This window comes from Alexandromys fortis, unplaced genomic scaffold (genome assembly GCF_014885135.2).
Source record: "Alexandromys fortis isolate MF-2015 unplaced genomic scaffold, M_Fortis_MF-2015_v1.1 scaffold_164, whole genome shotgun sequence".
NCBI lineage: Eukaryota > Metazoa > Chordata > Mammalia > Rodentia > Cricetidae > Alexandromys > Alexandromys fortis.
In genome coordinates, this window is record NW_026068047.1 from 43,248 (window position 1) to 54,786 (window position 11,539).

General features: G+C 43.7%; 1 protein-coding gene across 6 annotated transcripts in view; it reads right to left on the bottom strand.

Annotated features, from left to right (window-relative positions):
- The window catches only part of LOC126486607 (zinc finger protein OZF-like), a 17,913-nt gene extending 14,123 nt beyond the window's left edge, over positions 1-3,790 (bottom strand). For all 6 annotated transcript variants that reach the window (XM_050118920.1, XM_050118919.1, XM_050118918.1 and 3 more), the window contains exons 1-2: positions 3,370-3,790; positions 51-254 (exon numbers count right to left, since the gene is read on the bottom strand). The gene's annotated coding sequence lies outside the window, so the exon portion shown is untranslated. The remainder of the gene's footprint in view (positions 1-50; positions 255-3,369) is intronic.
- Positions 3,791-11,539: the final 7,749 nt, after the last annotated feature.

Below are 11,539 nucleotides of genomic sequence, written 5' to 3' on the forward strand. Positions count from 1 at the left end.
CACAAAAAAAAAAAAAAAAAAAAAAAAAGTATTTCCTACCTAGTACTTACCTACTAGGCACAGGTGTGCTGTAAAGAGCTTTGGTGCCAGCTTGATGAAAACAGAGCTTTGAGAAGACTCAGCAGGAACCACTAAATGTGAGACAGAACACCATGAATGAAGCAGTCTCAAAGCACTGATGAATCAAACCTCATTTGTCACTGAAGGCAGGAAAATACAGAAACTTCCCAGCGGAGACCAGTCCAGATATCGACCTACAGAAATGTGAGAAAAAAAAATTAAATTGTTCTTCAAAGCAATATTTTTGTTGATGTGTTATACAAGAAAGGTTTATACATTTAATGATTTAGAATTCAATTATTTTAACATATAATAGGAAATAGTTTCCAAGCATGGCAAACACAATACAAAGTATTCTGTAGCCAGATGCCTAAGGTTTGAAAATCACAATAAGAATATGTGAAGTCGCCAGGTGGCACACGTTTTTAATCCCAGCACTTGGGTGGCAGAGGCAGGTGGATCTCGGTGAGTTTGAGGCCAGCCTGGTCTACAGAGTGAGTTCCAGGACAGGCTTCAAAGCTACACAGAGAAACCCTGTCTCGAAAAACCAAAAAAGGAAAGAATACTGAAGTCACATGATTCAAACAAGTAATGTCTGGCTACAAAGAGAACATCTAAGCTTTTAAACAGAAAGGCTGCCACTTTCCCATGAGTGTGGCATTTTGTAGTATTTACATGTATAGGTTAACATGCATAAGTTTCATGAGATCTCATTTTGCAATTTACAAAACTGAGACTGATTTCTATTATTTTCATTCTTATGAATTTTTGTTAACAGAATGCTAGCATTAAATAAAACACTTCTGTTTTTAACCTTTAAGGTTCTATAATATACAGAATGTATTGATGGTAACAAGGGTAGGAAACTTAAGACAAGGTTATTTGGAAAGTGTTTGAAAACTGATCAACTTGTTCTGTGGTAAAGCATTTGCGGACCATACTCAGACACTAGATTTCAACACCAAAAACAGAAGCACACAAATCTAAGACATGTACACATGGTAACTAGAAATCAGTATTAGAAAAAACACAAACTTTAGTTTTTGTTAAGTGCATGGTAAACAGACATACATGCAGACAATATACTGAGACATACAAGATTAATTGAAAGAGCTCGCACAATGGAAACACTGAGGGAAGAGGAAGGGGAAAGTAAACTACAGCCCAGGTGCGACAGGGCACCCATCCACACTAGATCACAACTCCAGATACAACAAATATTTCCCAGGCCCTTGCCAATCTTTTTCAACTAAGCTGGTAGAAGAGGATCAAGTCCCTACCACCCATATATTGCTAGCTTCTGAGAAGGTGGTAGCTTTGCCCAGAAATTGTTCTAAGCAATGGGATCAGCAGTTGCTTAGGTCATGCAAAGCTACGAGTTGCACCTACACTCTGCCTCCGCTCAAATGCACTAGTTCATTAATAGTAGATCTTGCCTGCTGTGGGGCAGGTCCCCATCGGAGAACCTTCACAGGACTGAGACTGTTCGCATGCCCATGACAGAGCTGGAATTGCATCCACGGTAGCTCTTGCTTAACTCCCTAGAGATGTACACTGCCTTATGGGGACTCCTCTTCACACATCGTGTATCACAGGCACACAAAGAATCTCCCTCTGGCTGAACAAGAATATCCCTGCCTCCGACCCCACCCACAGCTTATCAGCCTAGGACGCAGAGGGTACTACAGTCACTGCCCAGCTTGCAGCTCGGTTGCATTACAATAAACACACTTCCTATTCTGGTCCAAAGGGCAAATTCATTCACAGCTCAGCAATCCTTCCCTCTTCAGGCCACCAACATAGTAGGCTGAGCATTAGGGTAACGAGGAAGGAATCGGTAGTCCAGATGGGCCACTGTTCTGTTCTGAAACGTGAATGTGTCATGGTGTACAGGTAACTTTCAATTATGCCATGAAGATATGGACAGACCCTGTTAATCGAAGTAAGTTTTAGTCAGAGGGGCTATATCACAAGGTCCTGCTGTTCTGTAGTTAGGCTGCAGCAATCTAAGGCCTGGACCCAGAGCTAATTCCCTAGCAGGACCCAGCACTTACTTCCTGGTCTCTTATTAAAGGTTTTCCTCCACACTAGCCGGATGGAGTTCCTACTGATGAAACACCCTCCTTCAGAACCTGAAACCCCCTACTTTGTTCCCAAGAAAATCTTCTTATTTCAATACTTGAATCTTCTGAGAGACCTTCTTGTCTCTGGTGACTTGCAAAAAAAAACGAAACAAAACCTTCTAAGACAGTGGTTCTCAACCTTCCTAATGCTGCAACCCTTTAATACAGTTCCTCATGTCATGGTGACCTCCAACCATAAAATTATCGTCGTTGCTACTTTATAACTGTAATTATGCTGTTATAAATCATAATGTAAATATCTGATATGCAGGATGTCTAATATGCGACCCTTGTGAAAGGGTCCTTTGACCCATTGATTGAGAATCGCTAAGAACTCAAACCTAGACTGCCAAGCTGGCCATTGTCAAGCCCAAAAAAAGGCACTTCGTGAAGAGACGGGAAATTTAACGAATACAATTGCCAATACGCAACAAGATCTACAGTCACTACGTGAGAATTTCCCCCAGGAATTTCGGGTCATTCATTAGGATAACAAACACCCTTTTTCCGTACCGACTGTGGGTCACAGGCCCTGTTAAGTTGAGAGCGTAGGTCCCAGTCCCTCGCACCTATCCCAGCCCCCAGGCCTGGTCTGGACTTCAAATCCCAGCAGGCCAGGTCCTGACCCCTCCCTGGAGGTGGGGTCAGGACCACTTTTTCCCCAGGGTACTTAAATGATCCCTCAAAAAGAAGAAAACGTGGTCTCCCTTTCTTTCTCCCGGGGGTCGTTCCTGTGGCCTCCTGTTTCCCCCTCGGGGCTACCGAGAGCGCAGATCTCCCATTAAACCTGGATATTTTTTGATTTGGCTTGTTTTGATTTGGCTTGATTGGGAATTTTTGCGTCGTCAGGGAGCTAATATTTAAAAATATTCCTAACAGGCTCCCTTCTCGCTCCAGCACTGTAGTGTCAACTTACACTTTCCCAAGCTCACAGTTTGGGATTTCTGGGTCATTCTAGTGAAAATTCCCGGTTCTGTAGTCTGGTCTCCTATTAGTGGTCTTTTTCCACCCCCAACCCCGCCTCAAAAAAAAAAAGGGGGGGGGGAGCACACAGGTAACAGGATTCATCACTGGCAGCAAGGACTGGAATGTCAGCTCACACCGCAGCCCGCTCCCCCAACCCCCAGCCTGGCAATCTAAAGACACGCACCGCCCTCACCCCCAAGTCGCCATCTTGGGCTCTCACCTTCTTGGCAGAGCTTCTGTAACGGCCCTCTGTTGGGGTCACAGACCCGGACACCTCCTAGGGCAGTCTTCTGACCAGCAACCGTGAAAGCACTGTCCTGGTCGTCTGATCCGACTGGGCACGGTGGGTCCCGCAGTCTCCTCCCAGACCCGCTCCGGCCTGCCCTCGCACTGCGTCTCAGTCCCACCAAGATCCACCTATATTTCTGCTTCCAGCGAGCAAAGGGGTTCGGGTCCCGCTTCCGAAGATCACGACTCTCCCCTTCCTATTTCGCACCCTCTCCAGGAAGCCGGCACCAAACTCGCAGCCCGAGAGATTGCGTCAGCACAACGCCAGGCCGCGACTTTCTAAGCCGAAGTTCCCAGGAGAGTGTGGCACAGAGGAGCCTACCAAGGCCAGAACCTAGCTGCTTACCTGAGCCCCAGAGGGATGGCCTCGTAGGTGAGGGACTACATTACCCATGAGCCTCTGAGTAACTATGGCAAGAGGAAAAGGACACTTCCCTCTAAATCCACACTCGTAATTACCAGGAATAGCGGATTTCTGAATAAGTACCCGCTTTTTAACAACGATGTGACGTTTCTTCACCTTTCTCTCATTAGAACCCCAGGTGTCTCAAAGCAGTATAGAACCTGAGAAGGAACCTCCAGTGTACTCATTATAAAAACAGACCAATTATCTCCGTGGGAGACACTGAGAAAATCGATATGATATTGTGGGATATTCATCAGGGAAGATGGCTTTCTATAGGTTTAAATTAATAGAAAGTCTTTATAAGCCTGCTGGCGACTACCCTGAGTGTTCAGAATCCCAGTGAAACCCCGAGTCTTCCTCAGGGTGAGATTTAAGCACAAAAACCATGTCCTGGATTACTTCAATTAACAAGAATAGTTACTCAGAACTACAGAAGCCAAAAACCAAGGTTAGTACATTTAGAGACTTTCCCATAACTATGGGCTTTGATAAATTAGGCCTTTGTTTTAGGTTTGTCAGGCGGTGTTGTCTACGTGCTGAGTTTAACAGCCTGAATGGCACCCCCATCATGGAGTCAGCTGTGCTATGGTCTCAATGGTACTTCCATCATGGAGTCAGTTGCGCTACGGTCTCAGGGCCTACTAACGTCTGGGGCCCTGTTACAAAATCTTATGATGGCTGCCCAGATCTCCGCAGGAAGCTTAGTGATCTACAAAGCCTATGAACTACTTCCAACATCACCAGTCAACTGTCAAATTCAGCATTCTGCTTATACCACACAGTAATTTTCCACCATTTTGGACCTCTTAATAGAAGGAAATAACAAGAAACGACGTAAATAGACAAGAGACAAAAGTCAAGATATTTCCTGTATAGGAATAATTGAAATCTGAAATGAAAAAAGAAAACTCACTTCCTGCCAGGCAGTAGTGGTGCATGACTTTAATCCTAGCACTCAGAAGACAGAGGCAGGCAGATCTCTGAGTTCAAAGTCAGACTGGTCTACAGAGAGAGTTCCAAGGCAGCCTGGGCTACACAAAGAAACCTTACTTCAAAAAAACAAAAAAAAATCACTTCCTAAAATTTAAATCATTTTCAAGAATCTTCAGAAGTGAACTAAATGAAGCTGGGAGTGGTGGGCACATCTTTAAACCCAACAGAGGGATTAAGGGAGGAGGGATGTAGGTTGATCTCTGAGTTCTAGTCTATCCTGGTCTACAGAGCAAGTTCCACAACAACTGGGACTACCAGAGAAAACCTGTCTCAAAAAAGAAGAGGAGGAGGAAAAAAAGAAAAAAGAACTCAGAAACCAGACAAACGTAAAATGAGTCAAACACAGTCTAAAGAAATGTAGACATTCCTTGCTCAGAGTTGAGATGATAGATTCCACGTTATTAAGATGAATTTTTCAACATAATTTAAACATTCACTATATAATCTTAATAAAGTTCTCATGAAAGTATTTCTGTCTGTAGAGTGAAAGACATATGCCTCAAACTTATAGGGGTCCACCTGTCTCTGACTCTCGAGAGTTGGGATTCAGGCCCTTAATAACATATTCTTAACAAAGTAATCAAGTATCATCCTGAGGATTATCTTATAAAGAAATTGTAGCCTCCATTTGCACATTTTTTTTCTTCCTCTTACACCGTTTGGTCTGAAGGAAGCCAAATGCCACTTGCCGGGCTGTGCAGTAGAGCGGTCCCTGTGAGTGATTGATCTTAGAAGCCAGTTATACAACTCAAAGGGGGTTTGCGATGACTGAACCCTGGATAAGAACTTGACTTAGAGCCAAAAGCACCTTAAAAAGTTCAGTTTCTGGATCCCAGAAATTAAAATAAATTACTGAGATTTTACACCACTAAACTTTAGAAATTTGTTAAGCAACAATAATAGATAATACACTGCCAGGCATAGTGGTTCAAGCCTTTAATCCCAGTAGTTGGAAGGCAGAGGCAGATGGATTTCCGTGAGTTCAAGGTCAGCATGATCTCGTGATCTTGCTAGTAGTAAAATCCTGTCTCTGTCTCAAAAACAACAATGACAAAAGCTGTTGATATAGAACATCAACAGCTATTAAAGTCACCATCTGGGTCTTGAGGAAAGAAAGGTTCATGGGTCCTTGCCATACAAGAGTGTGGATCCCCAGAACCTACATAAAAACAAGTAGATGACCACTGTTTTTTGTTTCATTTTGTTTTGTTTGGAGGGATTTGTTTGTTGTTTTGGAGACATTCTCTGTACAGCCCTGGCTGCCCAGAAACTCTCTCTGTGTAGACCTGTTGGCCTCAAACTCAAAGATCTGCCTGCATCTGCCTCCTGGGTGCTGGGATTAAAGGCAAGGGCCACTACCAGTTGACTCACAATAGCCACCCTTAATCCCAACACTCAAGAGATTGAGACTGGGGATCCACAATGGGCCAGGTTCAGCAAGAGACCCTGCCTCAAAGAAAGTAGAGAGTGTAAGCGAGGTGCAGGGAAACCACTGAACTGAACCACTCCACGGGTAGAAAAGAAAAAGTTGACTGGGGATCAAACTGCCACAGCTACTGAAGAGAAAAATGGAGGAAAAGCAAGTGGATTTAATATGACAGTCAGCAGAGGGAGATTTTTGAGCTAAGGCTGGCTGTTTGGACTGACTGGGAAGTAGTTATTGTTGGTAAAGGTAGTAGATCTTTGAGGACAGGATTAAGGGAAGTTCCTAGGTAAAGAGAAACTGGTTCTTTAGGTCTGTTTATCCAACAACAATCTTCTGTTTACCTGTCCAAAGTCTTTCTGTTTAGGATATTGTCACCAGCACTGCCGTCTTTTAGGGGCCGCTTCTGACCTAACAGAGAGCAATCAAGGAAGACACCTGATGTCAATATCTGGCCTCCACACAAATATGTGTGAGCATGGGCACTACATGTGAACACATACACCCACAAATATACACACACCACACACAAAAAAAAAACAAAAACATTATTTTAAGTGTATACACTATGTAAAACAAGTAAATTCTCTTGTCCAAAGAATTGTCCACCTCCCAGCAAGAATTTGTATTTTGTATAATCTTTAAAAATCCTTTTATAGGGCGGGAAAGATGGCTCAGAGGTTAGGAGCACTGACTGCTCCTCCAGAGGTCCTGAGTTCAATTATCAGCAACCACATGGTGGCTCACAACCATCTATAATGAGATCTGGTGCCCTCTTCTGGCCTGCTGGCATACATGGAAGGAATGTTGTATACATAATAAATAAATAAATAAATAAATAAATAAATAAATAAATAAACAAATCTAAAAAATAATTTTTTAAATCGTTTTATAGCCAGGCGGTGGTGGCACATGCCTTTAATCCCAGTACTCAGGGGCAGAGACAGGTGAATCTCTGTGAGTTCGGGGCCAGCCTGGTTTACAAGAGCTAGTTCCAGGACAGGCTCCAACGCTACAGAGAAACCCAGTCTCGAAAAACAAAAACAAAACAAAAATCCTTTCATAGCCAGGAAGTGGTGGCTCAAGCCTTTAATCCCAGCACTCAGGGAGGCAGAGGCAGGTGGATCTCTGTGAATTTGAGGCCAACCTGGTCTACAGAGCGAGTTCCAGGACATCCAGAGATACACAAAGAAACCCTGTCTCGGAAAAACAAAAAACAAAAAATCTTTCTCTAGCAGGCCGTGGCAGGCAGCCTGGTCTACAAAGTAAGTTCCAGGACTACACAGGGCTACACAGTGAAACCCTGTATCCAAGAGTTTAAATAAATAGATATTCTTTTTTTTTCCCACTGGGTCCTGAGATGGGGATAAATAGATATTCTTTTATGAAATTAATAAATTTGCATGAGCAGAACTCCCGGTGCTGTCAGATAATAGCCGTCCACTGAACTCCAAATTCATTCTGTGGGTCCAAACTGTGTTTCTTTGATCATTTCTTTGGATTCATCATTCCTGCCAAGTTTCAAACCCTGGACAAATAAATGGCTCAGGTGCCTACTTAACATATCAAAGCAGACCTGGCCACCAGGTTCTCCCAGCATCCCTCGGGTCCCTACTTCTCACAGGGTATTACTGGCATACTCCACCCCCTACCCTCCAGTCCAGGGACTGGGCTGCCCATCCCCCCAGAGGATCTTCCCTGTGTAATCCAGACATTTTGGTTACCTACCCTTTTTTGTACCTTTGGCTTCCTGACTGCTGTGACCTGGTTTCTCTTTTCCTTCTAACCTCCCCACAACACACACACACACACACACACACACACACACACACACACAGCATGGCCCAGCTCAGTCTCGTCATGTCCACTCTGGACTCTCCCAGATGTCTCTGTCCCTGCCTCTACCTGCACTCTCCCTTTCATCTACAACAAACTTTCTCCTCCAGCACACCTAGGAGAGTCCTTTCCTTTCCTTTTCATTTTTTTTCCCATTCACTACCCAGAGCAACATTCACTTTAAAGAATGGGGTAAGAGTGCCCTCTTGTGACAGGCTAAGGTGTATACATTTGTCTGGACATAGTTTTCAGTAGCATATGAAACAGTTTGAAATCAAATCATTTCACAAACATAAAACATCCTGCACTACTAAACCAATTTGTACCAGTGCTTTAAGTAAATGAAGGTCACAGTCCCAGAAGACTTGATAATGTTAACAGCCTGTATAAATAATTCACACTAAAATGTTCTTCCTTAAATTATTCTCATAGGGGCTGGACAGATGCCTCAGAGGTAAAGAGTACTGGCTGCTCTTCCAGAGGTCCTGAGTTCAATTCCCAGCAACAACATGGTGGCTCACAACCATCTATGAGACCTGGTGCCCTCTTCTGGTGTGCAGGCATACATGCAGACAGAACATTGTATACATAATAAATAAATAATTTTAAAAAATTATTCTGATAGCTCAAACAAAATCTTAGTGGAATGGAGGTTGATCATCACTTAACTGGATAGCAAAGGTTCCCCCTTCTGATTTTTTTTAATTTTTGTAATTGATTTTTTTTTAAATATTTATTTGTTTATTATGTATACAATATTCTGTCTGTGTGTATACCTGAAGGCCAGAAGAGGGCGCCAGACCTCTTTACAGATGGTTGTGAGCCACCATGTGGTTGCTGGGAATTGAACTCAGGACCTTTGGAAGAGCAGGCAATGCTCTTAACCACTGAGCCATCTCTCCAGCTCCCTGTAATTGATATTTATTGAGCTCTACATTTTTCTCTGCTCCCTCCATGGCTCTCCCCTCCCCCCTTCAATTCTCCCCCAAGGTCTTCATGCTCCCAATTTACTCAGGAGATCTTGTCTTTTTATACTTTCTACTTCCCATGTAGATTATATCTATGTGAGTCTCTCTTAGTGTCCTCATTGTTGTCTAAGATATCTGTGATTGTGGTTTGTAGGCTGGTTTCCTTTGCTTTATGTTTAAAAACCACCTATGAGTGAGTACACATGATAATTGTCTTTCTGTGTCTGGGTTACCTCACTCAAAATAATGTTTTCTAGCTCCATCCATTTTCCTGCAAATTTCAAGCTGTCATTATTTTTTCTGCTGTTTAGTGCTCCATTGTGTAAATGTACCTGTTGAAATACGAAGCGGCGGGGCTGCGTCCCCAACACCCCGGCCGCTTGGCTAGCTCATGCCCAAAATAACAACACACAAACTGTATTCATTTAAGAACTGCTTGGCCCATGAACTCTAACCCTTACAGGCTAATTCTCTCACCTGGACTAGCCCATTTCTAATGATGTGTGTAAGCACCCCAAGGTGCGCTTACCGGGAAGATTCTAGCCTACATCCATCCGGGATTGGAGGAGCTTCATTGCGTGCATCTGCCTGGGAGAGCTGAGCATGGTGTCTCTGCTCCAGCAGAGCTATCGGGTCTCTCCGGGAGCAGAGCAGAGTCTGACCTCACTTCCTCTTCTGCCCAGAATTCTATTCTGTTTACTCCTCCCATCTATGTTCTAAGCTGAGGCCAAGCAGTTGGTTTATTATAACTTAACCAATGAAATCAACAGATTGATATATGACACTCCCACATCATGTACCATACTTTCCTTATCCATTCTTCAGTTGAGGGGCATTTAGGTTGTTTCCAGGTTCTGGCTATGACAAACAATGCTGCTATGAACATAATTGAGCATATGCCCTTGTGGCACGATTGAGCATCCTTTGGATATATACCCAAAAGTGGTATTACTGGGTCTTGAGGAAGGTTGTTTCCTAATTTTCTGAGAAATCGCCACACTGACATCCAAAGGGGTTGTACCAGGTTGCATTCCCACCAGCAATGCAGAAGTGTTTCCTTCTCCCCACAACCTCTCCAGCATAGGTTGTCATCAGTGTTTTTTATTTTGGCTAGTCTTTTTTATTCCTATTATTAAAAATTTCCACCTCCTCCCATTTCCCTCCCCCTCTTTCCGCTCCCCCTCCCGCTTCCTCTCCAGTCCTAAGAGAAGTCAGGGTGCCCTGTCCTGTGGGAAGTCCAAGGTCCTCCCCTCTGCACCCAGGTCTAGGAACGTGTGCATCCAAACAGACTAGGCTCCCAAAAAGCCAGTACATGCAGTAAAATCAAAACCCAGTGCCATTGTACTTGGCTTCTCAGTCTGCCCTCATTGTCAGCCACATTCAGAGAGTTCGGTTTGATCACATCCTTGTTCAGTCCCAGTCCAGCTGGCCTTGGTGAACTCCCATGAGATCAGTCCCACAGTCTCAGTGGGTGGACACACCCCCTCGCGGTCCTGACTTCCTTGCTCATCTTCTCCCTCCTTCTGCTCTTCATCTGGACATTGGGAGCTCAGTCCAGTGCTCCAATGTGGGTCTCTGTCTCTATCTCCATCCATCGCTGGATGAAGGTTCTATGGTGATATGCAAGATATTCATCAGTGTGGCTATGAGAGAAGGCCAGTTCAGGCACTCTCTCCTCTGCTGCCCAAGTACCTAGCTGGGGACATCCCCTTGGACACCTGGGAACCCCTCTAGAGCCAAGTCTCTTGCCAACCTTAAAATGGCTCCCTTAATTAAGATATCTTCTTCCCTGCTCCCATATCCACCCTTCCTCCGTCTCAATTATCCCATTCCCCAAGCTCTGCCCAATCCTCCCCTTCTCCCTTCTATTCTTACAGGTGTAAGATGGAATCTCAGAGTTGTTTTCATTTGCATTTCTCTGATGACTAAGGATGTTGAACATTTCCTTAAGTGTCTTTCAGCCATTTTAGATTTCTCTGTTGAGAGTTCTCTCTCTTTTTTTATTGGATTTTGTGATCTTTTGGTGCCCAATTCCTTGAGTTCTTTGTATATTTTGGAGATCAGACTTCTGTCTGATGTGGGGTTAGTGAAGATCTTTTCCCAATCTGTAGGCTGTCATTTTGTCTTGTTGACCATGTCCTTTGCTTTAAACAGAAGCTTTTCAGTTTCAGGTGGTCCCATTTATTAATTGTTTCTTTCAGTATCTGTGCTGCTGGGGTTATATTTAGGAAGTGATTCCTTGTGCCAATGCGTTCAAGTGTACTTCCCACTTTCTCTTGTATACGATTCAGTGTTGCTGGCTTTATGTTTAGGTCTTTGATACATTTGGACTTGAGTTTTGTGCATGGTGATAGATATGGGTCTATTTTCATTCTTCTACATGTTGATATCCAATTATGCCAGCACCACTTGTTAAATATGCTTTCTTTTTTCCATTTGATATTTTTTGCACATAGTACACAAATATGCAGACAGG